Source organism: Gracilinanus agilis, chromosome 4 (genome assembly GCF_016433145.1).
Source record: "Gracilinanus agilis isolate LMUSP501 chromosome 4, AgileGrace, whole genome shotgun sequence".
Taxonomy (NCBI): Eukaryota; Metazoa; Chordata; class Mammalia; order Didelphimorphia; family Didelphidae; genus Gracilinanus; species Gracilinanus agilis.
In genome coordinates, this window is record NC_058133.1 from 331,371,295 (window position 1) to 331,395,703 (window position 24,409).

Sequence of the window (24,409 nt, forward strand, 5' to 3'; positions counted from 1 at the left end):
TAAACTCACAGAATTAGTTCAGCCATTTCCCAATCAACATATATGTTTTTTTGTTTCCTGGTTTCTCTTAACCAGAGTGTTGGTATGAATAGTCTTTTGTCATTGAAATCCTTGTCCAGGAGCTAGTGGGATTGCTTGGTTAATAGGAACAAACTATTTTAGTGTCTTTTCTCCTCTGGTTCCAAAATGTTTTCAAGAATAATCAGACCAGGGGGCAGCTGGGTAGCTCAGTGGATTGAGAGTCAGGCCTAAAGATGGGAGGTGCTAGGTTCAAATCCAGCCTCAGACACTTCCCACCTGTGTGACTCTGGGCAAGTCACTTGACCCCCATTGCCCACTCTTACCACTCTTCCACTTATGATCCAATACACAGAAGTTAAGGGTTTAAAAAAAAGAATAATCAGACCAATCTCTTGATTTAGACAACTTTAACTCAGATCCTATTGGCACTTACAGATTCTCATTGAATGGTCAGCCCAAGAATCTGGTATTACTGATACTTTTAGTTGACTATCCAACTCAAAATGGTGATGAGTTTTTCTAAAATCTGGAACTAAATAAAAATTAATATTTTATTTCCCCCCATTACATGTAAATAATTTTAAAACATTCTTTTTCTTAAAGTTTTGAGTTTCAAATTCTCTCCCTTCTTCTGATCTTCCCTCCTTCACTCTTTTCCTGATTTCTTCCTTCCCTGAGATACTAAGTAACCTGATATAGATTTTACATATTTAATCATGTAAAATATTTGACCATGTCAGTCATTTTGTGGAAAATATATTTAATAAAAAGAAAAGAAAGAAAAAGAAATATAGTATATTTCAGTTTGCATCCAGACTCAATCAATTCTTTCTCAGAGGGGAGATGTCATTTTCCATTCATCATGAGTCTTTGGGATTGTCTTGAATTGTCTTGCATTGCTGAAAATAACTAGGTCATTTACAGTTATTCCTCAAAAATATTGTCACACCTAGCAGAATGGCTAAAATGAAAGAAGGGGAGAGCAATGAATGCTGGAGGGGATGTGGCCAAATTGGGACATTAATGCATTGCTGGTGGAGTTGTGAACTGATCCAACCATTCTGGATGGCAATTTGGAACTATGCTCAAAGGGCTATAAAAGAATGCCTGTCCTTTGATCTAGCCATACCATTGTTGGGTTTGTACCCCAAAGAGATCATAAACAGACTTGTTCGAAAATATTTATAGCTGCGCTTTTTGTGGTGGCAAAGAACTGGAAAAGGAGGGTATGTCCTTCAATTGGGGAATGGCTGAACAAATTGTGGTATATGCTGGTGATGCAATACTATTGCACTCAAAGGAATAATAAACTGGAGGAATTCCGTGTGAACTGGAAAGACCTCCAGGAACTGATGCAGAGCGATAGGAGCAGAGCCAAAAGAACATTGTACACAGAGACTGATATACTATGGTAAAATTCGAATACAATGGACTTCTGTACCAGCAGAAAACAATGACACAGGACAGCTCTGAGGGATTTATGGTAAAGAACACTACCCACATTCAGAGGAAGAACTACAGGAGAGGAAACATATTAGAAAAACAAATGCTTGAACGCATGGGCTGAGGAGGACATGATTGGGGATGTGGACTTGAAACTACCATACCAATGCAAATATCAACAATTTGGAAATAGGTCTTGAACAAGGACACATGTTAAAACCAGTGGAAATGTGCATCAGCTATGGGTGGGGGGAGAGTGGGGGATGAAGGGGAAAGTAGGAGCTTGAGCATGTAACCATGTTAAAAATGAATATTAATAAATGATTTTAAAAAATATTGTCACTGTGTATAATATTCTTCTGGTTCTGCTCATTTCACTTTGAATCAGTTCACATAAGTCTAGATTTTTCTGAAATCATCCAGTTTGTCATTTTTTTAAAGCACAATAATATTCCATAACTATCATATACCAAAACTGGTTCAGCCATTCCCCAATTGATGGATAACCCTTCAATTTACAATTCTTTGCTACCACAAAAAGACTTTGCAATAAATATTTTTGTTTTTTTCAAAATACCATCTCCTGGTCTTATTTATTAGTTCAATAATTCTTTCACTTTCAATTTTATTTATTCTTTGATTTTTTAGGATTTCCAATTTAGTTTTGGATTTTTAATTTGTTCTCTTTCTAGCTTTTTAAGTTGTAAGCCAAATTCATTGATCTCCTCCCTCTCTATTTTATTGATATAGGCACTTAGGGATATACATTTTCCCCTGAGTACTGCTTTGACTGTATCCCATAGATTTTGGATTTTGATATGTTGTTTCCTCATTGTCATTCTCCTCAATGAAATCAGTAATTGTTTCTATGATTTTTTGACCTGTTTTGAAGAATTAGATGATTGTTTCCAATTAATTTTTAATTTGCTTCTTCATGAGCCCTTATTAATTATGATTTTTATTGCACTATGATCTGAAAAAATGCATTTATTATATCTGCTTTTCTAAATTTGTTTGCAATGTTTTTATGCTCTAGTACATGGTCAGTCTTAGTATATATACCATGTGTTGCTGAATAGAAGATATATTCCTTTTTATTTCTATTCAATTTTTTCCAGGTATCTATTAGCTCTAATTTTGCCAGTATTCCATTTACTTCCCTGACTTCTTTCTTATTTATTTTTTGGTTTGATTTATCTAGTTCTGATAGGGGAAGATTGAGGTTCCCTACTAATATGGTTTTATTATCTATTTCTTCCTAAAGCTCTAATAGTTTCTCCTTTAAAAATCTGGATGCTATACCATTTGGTGCATATATGTTAAGTAGTGATATTTTTCACTATTTATGCTGCCTTTTATTAAGATGTAATTTCCTTCCTTATCTTTTTAAATCAAATCTATTTTTACTTTAGCTTTGTCTGAGATCATGATTGCTACTCCTGTCCTCTTTGTCTCAGTTGCAATCCAATAGATTCTGATCTAGCCTCTTACCTTTACCTTGTGTGTATCTACCTGCCTCAAGTGTGTTTCTTGTAGGCAACATATGGTAGGATTCTGGTTTTTAATTCATTCTGCTATCCACTTCCATTTTATGGGTGAATTCATCCTATTCTCATTCACAGTTATGATCATCATCTGTGTATTCTTCTCCATTCTGGCTTCCTCCTTTAATTCTAATCTTTATTCTTACCCTTTTATCCTCCCCTCCAGTGTTTCACTTTTAGTCAGGCTCCCCACCTTTTCCTCTCCCTTATATTACTCCCCTTCCCACCACCTCCCTTCTAGTTCCCCTTTTACTATAGGGCCTTTTAAATCCTCCCCCCCAACTTCTCACTCCCTTGAATTACTCCCCTCCCACCACTTTGTTTCTTATTACCTTTCTACTTCTCTATAAGGCAAGAGACAATTCTTTATCTCAGTGGTTCTGACTGTTCTTCCCTCTCTGAGCCAATTTCAATGAGAGTAAGATTTAAGCATTACCTGTTGCCAACCTCTTCCTCCCTTCCATTGTATTGGTTTTCTACTTCCTCTACTCCCTCTTGCTTCTTTATATTTTACCTCTTTTCCCATTTCTTTTAGTGTTATCTTCTTTTTTTATCCCTTGTTTTTTTGTGTTTTTTTGAAATATCATCCCACTGCACCCTCTATGTATACTTCTAGCTACTATGATAATAATAACATTTTAAAAGAGTTACAGATATCATCTTTCCATATAGGAATATATACCATTTGACCTTATTGAAGCCCTTAAATTTTTTCTCTTATTTACCTTTTTATGTTTCTCTTGAATTCTGTATCTGGGCATCATATTTTCTGTTTAGGTCTGGTCTTTTTTTCAGGAATACTTGGAAATCTTCTATTTAATTAATTGACCATACTTTCCCCTGAAAGAATAGTCAGTTTTTCTGGGTAGTGGATTCTTGGTTGTAGTCCCAGTTCCCTTGCTTTCTGAAATATTGTATTCCATGCCTTATGGTCCTTTAGTGTAGATGCTGCCAGAGCCTGTATAATCCTAATTTGTGCTCCATGATATTTGAATTGTTTCTTTCTAGCAGCTTGTAGAACTTTTTCCTTGGCCTGGAGTTATTGAGTTTGCCTATGACATTCCTGAAAGTTGTCAACTGGGGATTTAATGCCAGAGGTGATCTATGGATTATTTCAGTGTCAATTTCACCTTAATTTTCAAAGCTTTCAGGGCAGTTTTCTTGGATAATTTCCAGTGGTATGATATCTAGGCTTTTTTTTTTTTTTTGGTCATGATTTTCAAGTAGTCCAATGATTCTTAAATTGTCTCTACTGGATCTATCCTCCAGGTCAGTTTTTTCTCAATGAGGTGTCTCATATCATTTTCAATTTTTTCAAACTTTTGAGTTTGTTTATTATGTCTCGATGTCTCATTAGGTCATTGTATTCTAATTGCCTAATTCTAATTTTTAAAGACTGGATTTCTTCCATGACCTTTTGATTCTCCTTTTCCTTTTGGTCCATTTTTTCTTTCAAATCATTCTTCTCTTCTTCTAATTTTTTTCATCATTTTCCAGCAGGTCAATTCTGCCTTTCATTGCCTGTGCCTTTGTTTACAGATGACCTATTTTGCTTTTCAGACTACTATTTTCCTTTTGCTATTTTTTCTTCAACCAGTCTTATTTGATTTTTAAATTCCTGTTTGAGTTCCTCAATAGCCTGTATCCAATTCTCTGTTTTTTTGAGGCTTTGCTTGATGTTTCCTATATTTCATTCTCATCCACTGGTTCTGTTCTTTGGTCCTTACCTCCAAAGAAACTTTCCACCATAGCATTTTTTTCTCTCTTATTGATTCATTTTATCCGCATTTTTTTCTTCTGCCCTATGAACTATATAGACTTGTCCCTCTGTTGATTTACTTATCCAGAGTGTTTGAACTTTTCTGCCCTGAGGCAAAATCTTCTCTTTTCTCAGTCCTTTGCTGCTAAACTGGATTCAACTGATTGAGCTAAGCTGCTGAGTTGACTATCCCTGGGGGAAATTTTTCACTGTAGGGAGCAGACTGAGGGTTTCCAATCAGGTGTTCCCTCCACCCTCTTGTTCCTACATGCCAGTCCTTGTTATAGCCCTGGACCATGTGTGGTGGGTCAGAGGCAAACCCTCCCGGGTGCTGTCTCTGTGGATGGACTCACACAGTCAGCCAAGTAACTGAGGTCTTAGCATACTTGGTGGGAAAGGGTGCCTTTCCTTTTTCTCATAAAAATAGATGAACTATACCTACCTTTCAAGTTGTTTTTGGTAGGAGAGTCTCATGACTTCTTGTTGTTTTTTTTATTTCTGTTTGCTTTGAAGCATGATATGAATATTGGTTTGGAAGGATTTTTGGAGAAGTTATGACTTTAGGTGTTCCCAAGCCACCATCTTGGCTCCTCCAGATCTGCAATAAATATTTTTGTACAAATAGATTATTCTCCTCTTTTTTGACTTCTTTGGGACACAGACCTAGAAATGTTATTGATGGGGCAAAGGGTAAACAAAGATTTAGAGTCTTTTGAGAATAGTTTGAAATTGTTTTCCAGAGTGGCTACATAAATTCACAGTTCCACCAACAGCATATTAGTGCCCCAATTTTCCCACAACCCCTTCAAATTTATTATTTTCCTTTTCTGTCATATTAGCCAATTTGATAAGTGTGAAATGGTACCTCAGAGTTCTTTTAGTTTGCATTTCTCTAATCAAGGGTGATTTAGCATTTTTTCACATGATTATGGATAACATTGATTTCTTCATCTGAAAAATGCTTAGTCATAGTCTATGACCATTTATCAATTGGAGAATGACTTTGATTTTTATAGATTTGACTTGATTCTCTATATATTTGAGGAATTACTCCTTTATCGCTGATACTTGTTGCAAAATTTCTCCATCCCCAGTTTTCTGACTTACTTCTAATTTTTATTGCATTTGTTGTATTTCTACAAATCCTTTTAAGTTTAATATAATCAAATTATACATTTCACATTTTATAATTTTCTCCATTTCTAATTTGGGACTATATTTTTCTCTTATCCACAAATCTGAAAAGTAGACTATTCTATGATCTTGTAATTTGTTTATCTTTAGATAAACTTTATCTTTATCTTTAGATCAGGTATCCATGTTGACCTTATCTTGGTATATAGTGTATTTTGTTGGTCTTCTCCCAGTCTCTGCCATACCATTTTTTTGATACTAGATAAAACAATCCATATATATGTGTACACTTTCCATGAGTACATGATGTTTTCTCATATGTTTGAAGAACCATGAACATATTCAAAAGACTGTAGAATATTTGGGTACCTAGGTAGTACAGGGGATAGAGTGCTGGGTCTGGAGGAAGGAAGACTCATTTTCCTGAGTTCTAATCTGGCCTCAGACACTTACAAGCTTTGGGACTCAGGTCAAGTCATTTAACCCTGTTTGTCTCAATTTCCTCTTCTGTAAAATGAACTAGAGAAGGATTTGGCAAACCACTCCAGTATCTTTGCTGAGAAAAACACCAAACGGGGTCATGAAGAGTCATACATGACTGAAAAATTGACTGAAAACTGACTGAAAAGAATGAATTGAGAACTGCAGAGGCATTAAAATAGACATGTGACCATATGATCCTCCTAAATGGAAATCTTTAGTAACTCTCTATTGTTTCTATGACAAAATACACAATCTTGAGCTTGGTAAAATGTGGGTCGTCACAATCTGAGTCCCATTCTCCTTTTCAGTCACTTCATATTATTGTCTTTCATACCCTCTTTTCCAATGACATTCCATCTCCCACCTCTGTTCCTTTACAGAAATTATATCTCATGTTTAGAATTAACTCCTACCTCACCTCTACCTCTTAGAAGCCTCAGATTCTTCCAAAGTACTGCTCACTTGATACCTCCAGCATGAGATCAAATTTTACCTAATGCTCCTTAGTTATCAGTGCTTTCTTCCCCTTAAAGTTTCATTGAATTAATTTATGTATGTTTAATTGCACATATGAAAATACTTCTTATATTCACTTGTATAAGTACTATATCTCCTGTTACAATGTGAGCTTGAGACTCTTGAGAGCAGGAATTATTTGCCTTTGGTCTCCATATTCCCTAGTGTAGAACCTTGAATATAGTAGACATATCATAAACGTTAAAAAAAATTAAATATGGAATATATTTCTTTTGATTTGTTGACAAGAAATCTGAGACTTGCCTTAGGATCTCAACTTTTCTGAAGAGTCCCTTCTCTCCATCTAACCACTTCTATACATGACTTCACTTTACAATGGAAGATGGGGAGTAAAGGGGAGGAGTTCCTTTCCTTTTGAAGCCCCTCATCACAACAAGAGATGTTTAGGTAAGAATCACATAACCACATAATTTATTTGGCTTCTGTAATATGGTAAAAAGCTTCATTTATTTTGAAATGCAGGGGACAGAAGTGAATATATTTTGAATTAAAGTGGGCTGGGATCCTCTCCCTTCTCAGTGTGAATGCAGAAGAGCCAATCTCTTCCAAGTCTTCCAAGTGAGCTTCCTCAAACAAAGGGACTCAGGAATGGCCCTCATTACTTGTCAAGGGATGGGGGAGGATTGAGGTCATAGAAAGGTTATTTGGTTTACAATCTCATCCTGTCTTCCTCCTCCTATTGACAAGTCATCAAGGTGGTTTATAGATTGCTGTTTCACTTCTGGTGGATTTGCTGATCTTTTGAGACACATATCCAATCTGGATAAGCTCTAGGGATCAGGTTTCAACTTTGAATTATATATTATCCATATTAGGGAGCAAATGAACAATTTTATTGGGGACATGATACCCAGCAGACTAGGAAACAGGGATTGCTGTGATTTAGATGCTATGTTGAATTAATCTGACCTAACACAACCGAGCTTTACCTTTGTATGAATTCAACAAGAAGGTAAGGATCACTTAATCTAAATTTGTATTTCTCTTTAACCAACACATTTCTGCATTTTCTCCAAGGGTAAATTCTGTAGTCTCATATTGTCTTGTGCATTTTGACAATGCCCCAGTATTTTAGCCAGTAGACACATTTTAGAATCATCTCAGAAAGTGCCCTGATCCCAGCAGGGAGTATTTGGGGTGGGGGGAAAGTAGGAAGAACAGCTTCTGAAAACATGATTAAAGAATCTTTGAAGAGAAAATTAATTGCTTATTGGAGGAGACAATTACTCCCTAAGAGTCTACTCCAATGTCTCTTTAAATAATTTGGCTTCCATTTTCAGGCAAAGGAAAAATACTGGGGTTTCTGGATACAGATGGTGAGAATTGCCATTTACCAATTGTGTGCCTTACAGCAATATGGCTTTATATGTACACAATTAGAACTGTTGGCTAATCTCTCTAATATCATAACTGATACTTCTCTAGTCCTTTAAGTAGGCATTTGCATTTTTCCTGCTGATTTTTGCAGGTACAAGTAGAATTATATTGCTTTTTTATTGCTAAGTGTGGCCTATAAATCAGTTTCCTTGTCACTATAAGACTTGAAATGATGCTATTTTGCCAAGGCATTATGTGTTATAGTCCCTGAATACTGTGCTCACGTGAAAGGATTGGTCTAAAGGTTGCATTAGACATGCATCAACGTTAGTGACAGTAGCCCATGCACATACTCATAGTAAATACCCAGCCATGCATGTCTGCTCCTATCAGCTTATGCACCAGTGGCTTACTATAATTTTGAGAGGCTAAAATCTCATCTGTTGCAAATTTCAGACCACTTAATTTCTTTAGGTCATGGTGGTCATTATTAACTTTCTTGTCTTTCCATATATACCTTTCTTCAAAATGCTTAAAATGGGTTTTAATGCCTCAGTTGCATGATGTTACTGGGCTAGGCTTTCTGATCCTATGACTCAGGTGCCAACAGTTGTCTTTCAAGGGTTGTCATTCTTTTTTAAAAAATCAGTGCTACTATGCAATCTGTGAAACAGTTAATTCCCCAATATTCTTTTCCAACATGCCTTAAATTCAGTCATTCAGATTCTGTCTCTTTAATTCGCGATGGAAAATCTATTGCCTCTAGGAATTTCAATATTATATTACAGTATAACAAACTATCCGATATCACTAATGGCCTATTTAAGAATGAAATGGTTTGAGTTTTCCTCCCCCTTTGGTTTTAAGCAATTTCTAATTTTGAGGGGGAAGCACATACCATAGACATCAATAGAGTTAATAGCCCCCTGAAGGAACACATCACTAGCCAGGTCATAAAAATCATGCACAGCTTGTTCTTTCATCCATATAGTAGAAAAAGGAGTCAAATATATGTAATTCCCCTAGAGTTTCATTTATAGAATGGAGAGCCTTGAAATACTAAATCTATTACCCCAAAGGTTATTTTTATAATTTTTTTTGCCCTAACCTTGTGATTTCCCTGGGTGGATGTAGGGGAATTTTCTCTAAAGGGATGCAAATTGTAACTCCTTTTGTAACTTCAAGATATGCCCATAGACACAGCTAATATATGTCAGGACATGAATCTGAGTCTTCCTTCTTCCAAGATTGGTCCTCTAGTCTCTGTTTCAATCTTCCTCACTTTCCAACAGTTGGGAATATAACAGTGGGAAGAACTCTCTGATTAAGAGTGAGAAAATTTGGATGCTAGTCCCAACTCTACCCCCACATTAGCTGTGTAAGAAATTAGACAAGTCATTTCTTTCTGGGCTACAGTTTTTTCCTTTGTAAAATGAAGAGCTAAATGATTTTGGAGATCCAGCCCTAGGGCCAGCTTTAATTTTCCATGATTAATCTGACTTTCTAAATTCTTTTGTCAGATGATCTTCCTCTTTCTAGATTCTCTTTATATGTTGTTTTCTTCTGTCTGAATGTAAGCTCCTTGAGGTAGTCAAGATACCACCACCTAGTTGACACTATTTTACTTGCCTTTATTTATATCCTCAGCACTTAGCACAATGTTTGGCATATAATAAATGCTTAATAAATGCCTCTTTTGTCAGTGTGCCTATCTACTGTCCATATATTTATGTAAATATGTATCTGTATATCTATCATATCTATCTTCCCAGAGATTCAAGATGTTCTTTCTTTTTAGATGTATATCTGGTATAATATCATTAAAGTTTCTAAATCTGAGACATTGCTCATCTTTAATGCTTGTCCAAGATAAATGTATCCTGGACGAACTCAGTGGTCTGGCCATCCACTGTCATAGCCTAAAAGCAATGGCATTCCTCATTCACTTTTTTGTACTTTTAAAGTTTATTGGGCTGGTATTTTTTAAGTATCTGAATTTCACTGAAAAAAAAAACCACATAGTATTTTCTGTAGGAATCTTTTTTTTTTCTTTTCCTCTTCATAGAAGTAATTCTGATATCTTCTTTATATTGGCACCAGAAATGGAAAGGTGGGTTGGCAAAGGTCAGGAAATGCCCATTGTGCCTCTTTGGGGTAGGGTTGGAATAACTGCTCAGAGTACAGTTTCTTAATGTGCTATTAAATATCACCACAAACTCTGAGCTACTAGCTTAAGTCCTTTTGTACTTACCAGCTGGTATCTGATTATATCTTATAATTCCTGGATTCTTTTTTTCAGATTCTCTGTCTAGGACAGAAGTCCTTAACCTGAGATCCAAAGACCCCAAAGGGGACCATGGATGGATTGATTGCAGGGGAGTGACCTTGACTGGGAAAATTACATCTTTATTTTCACTAATTTATAACTAATGTTTAGCATTTTCTTCAATTACCTAGTAACAGTAATAAGGAAAAGAAGTTCATAGGGTTCACCAGATGGCCATAGTTCACCAAAGGGGCCTATTACCAAAAAAAGAAAGAAAGGAAGAAAAAGGAATAAAGGAAGGAAGGAAGGAAGGAAGAAAGGAAGGAAGGAAGAAAGAAAGAAGGAAAAGATTAAGAACTCTTGGTTGAGGTTATGAGCATTCCCAGTAAAACAAAATTCATGAAAATCATGTGGGCATGTTTCCATTCTATCAAGAATCTAATCTCTTTTCCAATTTTGCATGACCTGAAAAGAAAATACACTCAAAATATAGATTAGGCTGCATTTATCAAGTGGAAGTGAAAACAAAAGATGTAACATTCAAATGGGTGGGGTAGAAAGAGACTATAGCAAGTCATCACAATGATTAATCACTATGACCATGTGGGATTTATACCAGGAATGCAAGGCTGGTTTAACATTAGGAAAACCATATGTAGAAGTGACCTTATCAATAACCATTATCTCAGTAGATGCAGAAAAAGCTTTTGACAAAATATATTACCCATTCCTATTAAAAACATTAGAAAACATAGGAATAAATGGGTCATTCCCTAAAATAAGTAGTATATACTTAAAACCTTGAGCAAGTATCATCTGTAATGGGGATGTCAGAAGCTTCCCAATAGAATCAGGAATGAAGCAAGGATGCCCATTATCATCACTATTATTTAATATTGATTTAGAAATGCTAGCAGTAGCAATTAGAGAAGAAAAAGAAATTGAAGGGATTAAAGTAGGGAATGGGGAAACTAAACTATTACTTTTTTGCAGATGATATGATGATATACTTAGAGAATCCTAGAAAATCAACTAAAAAGCCAGTAGAAATAATTAATAATTTTAGAAAAGTTTCAGGATACAAAATAAACCCACAGAAATCATCAGCATTTCTATATATTTCTAACAAAAATCAGCAGCAAGAGTTAGAAAGAGGAGCTCCTTTTAAAACCACTCTAGACAGTATAAAATATTTGGGAATCTATCTGCCAAGACAAACTCAGGAATTATATGAATACAACTACAAAACACTTTTCACACAAATAAAACTAGATTTCAACAATCAAAAAACATTAATTGTCCATCGGTATGATGAACTAATATAATAAAAATGACAATCCTACCTAAACTAATTTACTTATTTGGTGCCATACCTATCAAACTACCAAGTGGGTGGTCCAGGTACTCCTAAAAAGGTCTGAAGCTTCAACTTCCTTGTGATTGCAGCTGCTCCTGTAAAAAGATGCATTTTCAACTTCATTTTCAGCAAAGGAAACATTGAGTGCAGGGTTATAAAGCATCTCTTTGCTTTTCTACACTGATTTCAATATTGCACATTAGAGACAGAATCATTTCACCATTTGATCTTTTGCCCTAACAGAAGAATGGATGGCATTTGATTCATGATTATTAAGCAAAATTTCTTTGTTCCATTCAATAAACTGATCGCTAAAGGCTCTTTCCTGATGTCTCTGACATGACCCAGAGTTACCTTTGGGCCAGAAATCCAGTGAACCCAGTGACAACCTGGAGAGTTTGTCCTGCAAACTTACTATTCATGCTACATCTCCGATGTTCCCAGGATGTTTCCACTCATGTGCTTCTCTAGTGTTTTTTGATGTGTTTCCCACAAAGCAAATGACTATTTTAAAATAAAGTACTAATGTAACACTGCACAAATTTAGGCAATTCTGTTTTCATAAACTCCTTTAAGGCACTCATGCCCACGTAGTTCATCAATTCATCCCTTTTGTGCTTACGCATATAGGGCAAGGGAATGAAAAGAAAAGGACAATTAAGCAAGTATTCAGTCTCAAAAATGTACTCAGCCCAATGTTATCTGCACAAAAAAGTTTATCTGGAGAGTCCTCACTATTTATATGGAATCTCTCTTCTTTTTGGAAAATCGTGAAAAACTGTTTGCTTTTCATGTTTTTTTTTCCACTGATACTTTCAACATGAGTATAGATAATTCCTATAAAGATTTTTTTAAACACGAGAAAGTAGGTGCATAGGTTAGTAGTTACTATTAGCAATTTCGTTTCCTCTATAGAATCAATATTATCAATATGCCTCTCTCCCAAATTCTTTTGATATTTTGCTCTTCTTGAATTATCTTGAAAAATCAACTCTTATTTTCCTTAAAATGGTGTCTCCTCTGTGAAGATTTCTTCTTTGAACTAACATTCATAAGGCATAGGTTTTGGACATGTTACTCCTCTATTAAAAGAAACTTTGAAAACTCTCTTGTCTCTCAGGCAAAATAAAAATCCCTTAAAATGTCATTTAAAGTCCTGCATAATTTAGCCTTTACTTACATTTACAAACTTATTTCTCCCCCTCAGGTCCTTTGCTTTAGACAAATTACCCTAGTTACTGTTCTCCAAACATCACACCAATATCTATGTGTCTTTGCCCAAGATGTTCTCTATATCTTTAATGCACTCCTTTTCCACATTTATCTTTTATAATCTTTCAACACTCAACTAGGTGCCTCCTCACAAGTAAAGCCTTTGCTTATCCCTGTCACTTCTATCTCGCTACTGAAATGTATTCTTTGTGTACTTGTATTGCACAATAAAACATAAACTAGCTGAGGAAAGTTTTATACCCTCATTTTAATCTGTATCCCCAGCACTGTGCCTTTCAGAGTTGTTCAAATCAGTTGAACTACATTTTATGTGTACTTTGTCATATCCAGTTATTGCACTTGACTTCTTAAGTAATTGATCTTTTTCCATGTTTTGCAAATGAGTTTATACTTTAAGCTTCTATTATCCTTACCATGCCTTTCTCTTTTGCAAGGCCATCAAATGTTTTCTAACTAAAGTCCTTTTGACTACCTTGTTGCTACAACTCTTTTACATTAATTAAATTTCTTTAATAAATGATGATAATTAGTTAAGGTCTTCACTTGTCTCCATTTCTCATATTAATAGTCAATTGTTCATTTAATCAGGTCAGTTTGGAGCTGTTGTAATTTTACACAATCTCTTTTCATCTTTTCCCTTTCTTCTAATTGAATAAGAGGAACATTGTAGAATCACAGGATTGTTGAGGCAGAACTAGAAGGGAGTTTAAGGAGATTGGAGTTAAACATTTATTAAGGTCCTACTATATGCTAGGCACTGTGCTATGCATGTTACAAATATTCTCATTTTATCCACACGATAACTTTGATACATGACAATACATGACAATTTAACCTTCTTGCTTTATACAGGAGGAAGATAAGACTCAGAGAGATTAAATTATTTATCCAAGTTCACCAGGTAGCAATTGGCAGATTTGAGATTTGGATCTAGGACATTTGATTCCAAATTCAGCAATATCTTCAGTGTACTCAGACACTAGAATGCAGTGATTTCAATACAAAAAAGCCACTCTTTTTTTTTTCTTTTTTTTATATTTTCCTAAAGATACTATCTAGGACTTATCCATGATTTCAGAAGAATCAAAATTATGGATAACCCAAAGAGCAAAGGTAAGATTATGATGATTATAAATTTATACATTTTATAATAAAATTTATATATAAATATTATTTAAGTTATTTATAAATTAGCATATTTTCAATGAGGACTTGCTCACAAAAACTTGTATAAAGCACTTTAAGGATATTAATTACTGGAAAAAGAGGCGAGCTTGCAGGGTATCAAGAATCAGAGACAATAGTTGGATAGCCTTAGTGGGTACTGATATTCAAGACAAATTGAGTTGAATTCCAGTTTCCACATTTATTTTACTTTATAACCCTAATGTGTGTGTGTGGGGTGGAGGTGGAGGTGGGGTAAGGATAAGAAACATTTGGTTAAAGGAAGAAAAATTCCTCTTTGTGGGGGACCAACCAGAGGACATTGGATAGAGGACACTGGATCCTATGAGTAGAAATTCTGCAATTTGATGTGGTTGTTGCTGGGAGAAGGGTGGGAGCTATGAGGAGCTCACCTGGGATGTGACTTTTAGGAAAGCAAGTTCATCATCTGAGAGGTTTTATTTTAATTTATTATTCTTGGTTACCGGTGCTATGATCAACTACTCTCTAACAATCAGTGACATAGGACAAAAGTCTAGACACTCTGTCCTAGTTATGGCTCTGGGTCATATGCAAAGACCATTGTTTTTAATTTAGTAGTTCTATCTTTGGATATGGGTTGTATTTTTGCTGGAATGTGTATGGATTAGACCCCACTTTTATCAATTTTATAGAGAAGTAGCCATATTTACCCACCTACAACTTTTATTTAGTTAGTATGTTTTTTAGCCAGACTGCCTACCCTTTAGACAGGAGATACATAATAACAGGAATACATTTTGCATTTCTTCCTACTCCCCCAGCATAAAGGATTACTCATTGTGGTGAGAAGAAATTTGAAAAGCTGTTTTGTTTTAGAGGGGAGTCTCCCTTGTCTAGGACATGATCTTGTTTGAAATTAAAATAGAAAATGTTCCATCAACAAAGTCCTGGGGAAAATTGGATCTCTGCTGACATTTTTCCATGCCAAGAGGGCAATACAAGATGAATACTCCATTAATCTATTTCTATTCTTTGAGGGGGATTATTAGCATCCAAAACATAGGAAGAATTACCATAGGCTGAGTGAATGGTATAAATGATTAGTAACAATTCTGATATCATTAATTCACATTCCCAAAGTGCTTTACCAATATTTTGAAGTAGGAAAATAAAAATGTTGACAATCATTGGGTCAAAGATTTAGAGCTGACGTGTAACTTAGAAATAATTTATCTGATCCAGCTCTCTCCTCTTTTTTTATGTTGAGGAGGCTGAGGTTCAGAGAGGTTAAGTGACTTGTCCAAAGTCACATGAGTAGTGAAGCTAGGGTTTGAACCAAGAACCTCCAGCTCTCAATCCCATGCCTTTAACTTCTTGATGCTTTAGTGTGTTTTTCCTCTTCTGAAAAAAGGCAACATGGCAGAGGGGAAGAAGAAGAACTAGAGTTAGGAACAGAAGATTTGGGTTCTAATGTCCAATGTGCTACATGAGAGCTATCTAAACACAGGTAAATGACTTAAATTCTTTGCCCCCTCACCTGTAAAGAGAGTGAGAAGGTCATAATACTTGTGTTACTTGCCTCACAGGATTGCTATAAGGATCAAGTAAGATGAGATACTTGAGGAAAGTGACTTTCTTACTTATCTTTGTGTTTGCATTGATGTCTAGCACAATGCACCACATTTCTTAGATATTTAATTTGTCTGTTTCAATGAATATATAGCATCTGAGATCATCCTAGTATATAAATCTCTAAAAACTAGCCTAACTTTGAGGCATGCTATATTTCATAATCCACTTAAAATCATAGTTCACAAGCCCCCACTTATGTATTTCTACTACTAACTAGCCAGAGGATATGTTAGTTAAAAGGAAAGGACATTTAGTTAAATAGGAGAGTAAAATAAATGACAAATAACAAGTAAAAATGAACAACCAACAACAGCAATAACAAAAACAATCCCCTCCATACATGCAGGACTGTATTCCCACATAATTTATCATCCCAAAATTTAGACAGACATTTTACATCCTGGGGGACATGCATCACTGAGTAACATGCATGGAAAAGTATGTAGAAGTAGCTAGATGGTAGAGTGGATAGATCTAAGAAGTTAAAGTTAGGAAGACCTGAGAACAAATCTTACTTCAGATAATTATTTGCTATGTGATCCTGTTCAGCTTACTTCATCTTTCTTTGTCTCAGTTTCCTCATCTCTTAATGTGTACAAGAATGGCATTTACCTCTTGAGTTTGGGAGGATTAAATGAGTTGACATGAATAAAGAAAACACTTTGTAAATCTTAAAGTGCTACATAAATATCGGTTGCTGTTTATTATTGCTGCTACTATATGTAGTATGGGAACACGTAACTATAGAACATAGGTTTAGAGATATGCATATAGGACAGTTACCTTGGATGGGTCTTTTCAAATCAAGAATCAAAAGCCCTATAAGAGGTAATCCACTGATCCTGTGATCTTCTCAAGCTATCATCCTATACCTCTCCTCTCTTTCTTAGCTATATTCCTAGAAAAATCTATCTGCATTTGTTGTCATCACTTCTCTTCTTCCTAAGTTTTCACTGCTTTGTAATCTGGTTTCTGCTTATCACTGAATTGAAACTACTCTCTCCCAGGTTACCAGTAATCACTTAACTGACAAATTCTGTGACTTCTTCTTTGACAGAATTTCAAGCAGTTCCTTCTTCTTCAATAGTACATTCTGTTTGCTGTGGATCTGGCCATGCATTCATTTCATGTTGCTCTAACTCAGTTGGTTCTTCATGGTGTTCTTCATGTACAGCATGTTCTTTTACAGGCTTCACATGTGTGATATGGAACCAGAGGTCTCTGTTCTCAACTTTAACACGTTGGGCTAATTAGTAGTACTTGGTAAGGCCCTACCCATTTAGGGTCTAGAACAGATTTTCTTGCAAAGTTCCGTATGTAGACCATATCTCCCGGTTTAAGCTGATGTAAGCTAAAGTCTAAAGGAACTCTCTGGGTTAACAAGCCAAGTTTGTGCTTTTATATATTTATATAGCTGACATTCAGCTCCAAGATGTGACAAGAGAGCTGACTTCTGGGATGAACTATGCCATGGAGCATGACCATACAGAAGTTCATATGGTGACAATCATGTGTCACTACAGGGTTGACTTCTTAAATAAAAGAGAACAATGGGGAGTGCTTATACCTATTTCAGATGGCTTTCAGAACACACTTTCCCAATCAGAGTTTTAATTTTCTTATTGCAGACCTCAATTTGCCATGAGGATGAGGGGTGATAGACTGAATGTAAGCTTCTCTTTATCCCTAAGGTCTTATAAATCTCATGCAAGGTGTTTTGGGAAAAGTGTGACCCATGGTCTGAATCAATTCCAGCTGGTACAGAAAATCTCGGGACTATCTCTCTCAGAAGTGTCTTCACCACAAAGGCTGAGTTGTTCTTCTTTGCAGGGAAAACTTCTGGTCATTGAGTCAACCTGTCAATGATGACTAGGGCATATTTGTATCCTTGACAATTGGGCATTGAAATATAATCAATCTGCAAGCACTCAAATGGGGTATATGCCAATTGTCTGCCCCCTAATCCCTTAATTCTGGTCATGCCCTGGTTGTACTGCAAGCAAACCTTGCATTTCTGGCATGTTCTAATTGCACAAGTGGATATGCCAGGAGCTGTCCAGTGTCTTTGAATGCCATCCACCAGGGATTGGGTCCCATAATGGCCTTTTGCATTCAATGCATTGCATAGGGTATTATATAGAGATCTAGGAAGAATAGGTTTGTCTGCACTAGAAAACCATACACCTCTCATTAATTTGGCCCCTAGATTTTTCTACCCAGTGCTTCACTTCCCTTGAGGAGTATGCCTGTTTTAGATCTGCTTCATCCACCAAGGAGAAGTTCAGCACATGGATGGGACCAAATCGGGCACCATATTTGGTTGACATGTCTGCCCTTCTGTTTCCTAATGAGACTCTATCTACACCCTTTTGATGGGATCGCCAATACATCACTGCCACTTCTTTAGGTAACTGGACAGCTTGCAGGAGTTGGTTTATAAGGCTCCCATAAGCTATTTCCTTACCACCAGCAGTTATATATCCCTTATATCTCCAGATTTGGCCCGTACAATGGACTACTTTAAAAGCATATTTACTGTCGGTATAAATGTTTAACCTCCTGTCCCGGCCAATTTCCAGAGCTCTGGTGCGACTCAGGATTTCGGCACCTTGAGCACTCATGGACTTTGGTAGAGCTGCATACCATAAAGTCTCATCTTGAGTCACTACAGCTGCACCTGTATACTGTTCACCATCTACCACAAATGCAGAACCATCGGTAAACAATGTTAGGTCTTGAGAGACCAAAGGGATATCGGTCAGGTCATCTCTATTTTTCGGAACTATTTCCAAGGTATTTGCACAGTTATGGATGGGTTCCCCTTCTAATGGTAAGTCTGACATTAGTGTGGCTGGGTTGATCTCCTTACAACGATGGAATGTTAGGTTCTCATTGCCCAGCAACACAATTTGATATTGGGATCAGCACTGGGATGTAAACACTTGCAGGTTGCTGTTTTTTAAGATGGTATCTATTTGATGAGGTGAGTACAGCATAATCCTGCATCCCAAAACCAGATCTGAAGATTTCTTAATCATCAGAGCTGCAGCTGCAATTGCTCTCATACATGGTGGCATTCCCCCGAGCCAAAACATCTAGCTGGGAGCTATAATAGGCTATTGGTCTGAACTGATCCCCGAGAGTCTGCATTAATACAGCACTGGCTATTCCCTTGTCCTCATGCACAAACAGGTGAAACGGTTTTGCATGGTCAGGGATACCAAGTGCAAGACTTGATAACACAGCTGTTTTCAGTTTTTCTATTGCATGCTTGTGCTCCCATGTCAGTTTTAAAGATTCTGAGACAGTGTTCCTAGTCAAGTCTGTCAGAGGTTTTGAGATCAGAATATAACCAGGTATCCACTGCCTACAGTAACCCGTGATTCCTAATGTTGCATGGAGCTGCTTCTTGGTCTTAGGCATGCACAGCTTCTGTATATGTGCAACTCTCTTTTGGGAAATCCGTCTTATACCCTTCTCCAACACGAAGCTGAGGTACTCTACTCTTGGCAAAACCCACTGTAGCGTGGCCCTGGAAATCTTGTGTCCCCTTTTGCATAACTCTTGTAACAGATATTTGCTGTCCCTTTGACACACTTGAGCATTTGGTGACATCAGCAAAAGGTCATCAACATAATGTACTAGTTTACTCTCAGTGAATATGATTGACTCAAGATCTCTTTGCAGGATCTGGCAAAAGATATTTGCACTCTCTGAAAAACCTTGTGGAATTCGGGTCCAACAGAATTATTTACCCACCCAGGAAAATGCAAAAATCTTCTGAGTGGACTCATGCAGGGGTACGGTAAAATATGCACAGCACAGGTCCACGAGTGTGAACCAGGCTGCATTATTTGGAATTTTAGCGATGATATTTGCTGGGCTAGGTACCACTGCATGTCCCTTCTTAACAAAGTTGTTTACTGCTCTAAGATCCTGCACAAAACGCCATTGTGTTTTGCCATTTGGATCTTTCTTTAGCTTTTTAATGGGCATAATAGGTGTGTTGTACTTGGATATAGTATAGACCAAAATGCCTTGTTCCAGGAGACTTTGGATAATGGGCCTGATACTCTCTATGGCCTCTTTGCTCAACCTATACTGAGGGATTCTAGGTGGAGTGCCCTCTTTCACCTCGATCTTTACAGGTGTGGCAGATTTTAAAATTCCTACATCTGTTGGATGCTTAGCCCAAACTGCCTCTGGGATATCTTTCGGTATTTCAAAGATACTCCCCATATGTTGTTCCTCCTCATCACCCTCCACTTGCCCTAGGAATAGCAAGGGATGGTGCTTGAGTGACTGTTTGGGTAAGTGTAGGAATATTTGGCCTGACTTATCACACTGGATAGTGGCACCTAGTTTACAGAGGACATCCCTCCCCAAAAGGTTGGGTGGGCATCTGGGTATCAACAAAAAGGAATGATCTAAAGTCATTGGGCCTATTTTCACCATCTTAGATCTTAGCTTGGGCACCAACTCCATTTGCCCAGTGGCTCCTTTTACTCTCACAGACCCCATTAGTGCACAATTAGTGCAGATTTTTAACACAGACTGGGTTGCTCTGGTGTCAATAAGAGCAGGATAGATTTGATCCCCTATTGTCACCATAACCAAGGGTTCCCTGTCTTTAGCTATCTGATCAACAGGTACCAAAGGTGTTTCTATTTCAATGTCCCCCAAATCCCATTGATCTTGTTCTAGGACTTCTATCTGTGCTGGTTCAGGATTGTGTGAGTGTAATGATGGTAAGTCTCCTTCAAATGTAGCTTTTTGGACTGCCAGTGCCTTTATTGGCATCCCTGGACTGTTCATGGGCCTATCAGTGTCAAAGTGTATCTCAGTTTTCCCAGACCATGAGTAAGGTAGAGTGTCCTTCTCTTCATTGAACATGCTTTGCTTGACTTGTGCAAAGTTAGATTCAGGAGAGATATTTCTCTGCATTTAAGGAAATTCTTCAGAATTGGGAATGTGTTTTTGTTTCATGACTACATCCCAATCCTGTGAGTCTATGCCTTTTTCTTGTATCTGTTCCCTAGACTCTATGTCAGTAACAGGAAACTTAACTGCAGATGTACTTTGCATAGGAAACAAAATCAGTGTTTTAGATTCTTTCTCTGTTCCTATTGGTGTCATTTTGTTTCTCTCTTGGCTACTGACATTTATGGAATTGAATTCCTTTAAATGCATTAACTCAGAATCTACTCCAAAGGCAGCTCTCTCTGGAGTATCACAGGCTTGAAAGTGTGCTACATCTGTATGCACCTGACCCTGAAGTAGGCTTGCTACAAATTCCCTAGCTCTAGGATCCAGCTTTAAAGTTCCTCTAGTAGTGTAGCTACTAGACTTTCCACTTTCCCTTCCAGCTTCCCTAGTTGGTGCTAGAGAAGAAGTTGTGCCTGTGTCTGAGAATTTTGCACTTTCCTTTTCAATGGTCTGCAGGAGCCCATCTCCCTTGTTGACACTGTCTGTTTCTAAGAGATCCCCATTAGAACATCTGTCTAAAATCATTGCCCTTGTTGTTTGGCCTTGCTGTACTACTGATTGATGTAAATGATCCACAGTCTTACTACAGAATGATGTTTCTTTCCCCTCACAGTGGGAATCAATGAATGCTACTTTCTTCAAGCTTGAATCAAGAACTTGTGCAGATGTGCCTGGTTCCCTTTCAGTGTTCCCCGCATCACTCTTTTCTTTCCCATAATTTCTATTATATCCTCCTCCATTTGCAACTCCTCCTCAGTCATTTCTTTGTAACTTTGTGTTACATCCACCAACCCATAATTCATAATTTCTTCTGTACCCATTTTGCCTTTCCCACTTTCCTCTGCCACATCATTGTCACTGCCCTTATCAGTCCTTGCAACAACTAAGGCTGCTTTCTCGGTTCATAAGGTACGAGGCCTGGCTCCTTGGGACACATATTCCTCCATTTTTGATAAACTAGGAGAATTACTAAATTTGGCACAGTTATGGTCACAACATTTGGCCTTTACTATGTCACTATATCTGTTGTTGCCCTGTTGTTGCTACTATTATTGCTTTTATTATATCTCGAATTATAGTAGGTGTTTCTCCTGTTGTTGTTATTATTGCCTCTATTTCCAAAATTTATTTGGGATTTGAACCTACATTTCTGAACTATATGACAAAGTTTTGAGCACAGGAAACAATATTTGACAGAGTTGTTTGCACTGCTAGAAGATTGCCTAGGCCTACTCTGGCTCCTCTGATTGCTGGACATAAGAGCCATATTTTTAATCTCCTCTATCTCCTTGGACTTCTGAGCTTCTTTCAGTTATCTCTTCAGCTCCACAATATCCCTATCCTTTTCAGAGGCCTTTGATTGCTTTGGTTCACTATCCCTAGACTCATGGACATATACAGCTGTTTTCCTTAGCTCATCAATGGGCATGGTCTCCCATTGTGGGCAATGCAACTTGAAATAAGCCTGGATGTAGATCAGACTGCCCTTAACAAATTGCCTCCTGACATGAGGGATGTTATCTTCAGCTGTCATGTCCCTGAAACCTAGGATAGTTTCACCTGCCTCTAATAACCTGTCCAGGTAAAGACTTGTGTGTTCTTCCTCTCCCTGCCTTAATTTTTCAAAGGACCCCCATCCATTAGATCTTCTTGCATGGAGCCTCATTGCTTCTGCTAAATCCTCCCTGCACCTTTTAAGATAAGCCATATTTGCATGTGAGGATAGCTCTAAGTCCTGATGTTGTTCTGGCCACGAGGCAAGATTGGGGTTGCTTCTAGTTTTGGCTATACATTTTGCCTTCTCACTAGGGGTGTATAATTCAGAAGGGAGCAGTTCAATGTCCTCAAAAGTTGGGTTATAAAGTCTCATGGCCTGTTTGTATTCTTTTATTGATTTATGTGGATTGATATAGAACTGGGGGAACCTCCTTTTCAAGATCTCCAAATCACCCCCTGAAAAAGGTTTGTAGCCTTTCACATGTATAATGCCCGTGTCTGGTTGTACTACTGTTCTGTCGGTAGTTGGAAGGATAGGTACAGTAGCTGCTTCAGCCCCTGCAACCCGTTGTTCTTCAGTGTTCCCATCTTTAGTTTGTTGTTTAATATCGCCCCCCTTTTGTGTTGTGACTGCATTCTCAATAATCTCTAGCTGCATTATTGTTTTTGCATCTAGGTCCTTTCCTTTCCTGATCTGCCTCTTGATTTCAATTAAGGTCTTCATGTGTTCCACCAATTGTTCTAAAACTGGGTTTGTAATTTCTGTTCTCCCATAGGTAAATGCCAACACCTTTCTCAAAATCATGAGGGCCCCATAGAAAGTTGTAGTCATGGCTATCCCTGATGGCACATATGCCAAGGCATCACTCACTGATATCGTTAGCCACATGTAAGTATCGTGGATTTCTATAACTTGTTTAAAAAATTGGGGAACTGTCATTAGCCAAAAGGTGGCATAAGCCTGCCAAATCCCATATATCAGGACCCCAGAGCACCCCAGTGTAACAATGGCCCTGTTGATGAAGCTGGCCATATTGATCACTTCCCAACCAGGTTCTGAAATAAAAATCCTAGGCTGGTTGGCCAAAACTGTTATGTTTGTAATAACAGGGATGTTGGGAAGCTGATGGACTGGCCTGGGCTAGGAGCCTGCAAGACTCTCTCTTCTCTTCCCCCCCCCCCCCCAACAGGCTTGAGTGAGTGGGGAGGGGTAAGTGCTCCTTGCTCACAAACCCCTCCCACTCAGCAGTTGGTTTTTCAGTTAAAAATGGAGACTGGGTAATGACTTCTGACAAGGCTCAGCAAAGTAATCTCTAATGATTTTCACCTCAACTTATATTCCCCACAGGTTTGATTGAGGAACAGAGGAAAAGCTAGATATCTTGATGTTAAGGACTGAGAAGGATCTGACTTCTTTGGCTGGCAACTGAAAGGAACAAAGCTTAATGGCAGTTGTGAGTATGCCCAAAATAATACCCAGGCACAGCTACTAAAAGATTAAGTTTATATTTATGAAGATGAAGGGAAGGCAGGAAAGGGGTATCAAGGATTTTGGATAAGATCTAGGAAGCCCTGAACTGTTAGGCAGAAGCTACCCCTCCCCCCCAGGAGGGAGTGTAGACTATATCTAGGTGGCACTCAAAGCTTATAATAATCACTTCAAATATCTAAAATAACTAAATAACTGTTAAGTTGTTGCTAGAAAGGTCTAATCCCGTTAGACAGGCAAACTCCCGAGTAGAAACTATAATGGCTCTTGCCACTATGGCCACCAAGGTAAACCCCAAACTGGGAAAAGCAAGCAGAGAAACCTGCTCACCTCAACCCCCAGGAATCAACTGTTTAACTCCTTTCCAACTGTCCCCTCACCCAGAGTTCTCCAGGGGGGTCCCCTGGAATTCTGGGTGAGGTTTGACCCTGTATCTTGCAGGAATTCCACCCTGCCATTTTCTATATTACAGTCTTGACCTTCCTGAAGGATGACACTGCTGTATCATCCCCTCCTACTAGATAATATCTTTCCCCTGGATTTTCATGATATTGATCTCTCTTAG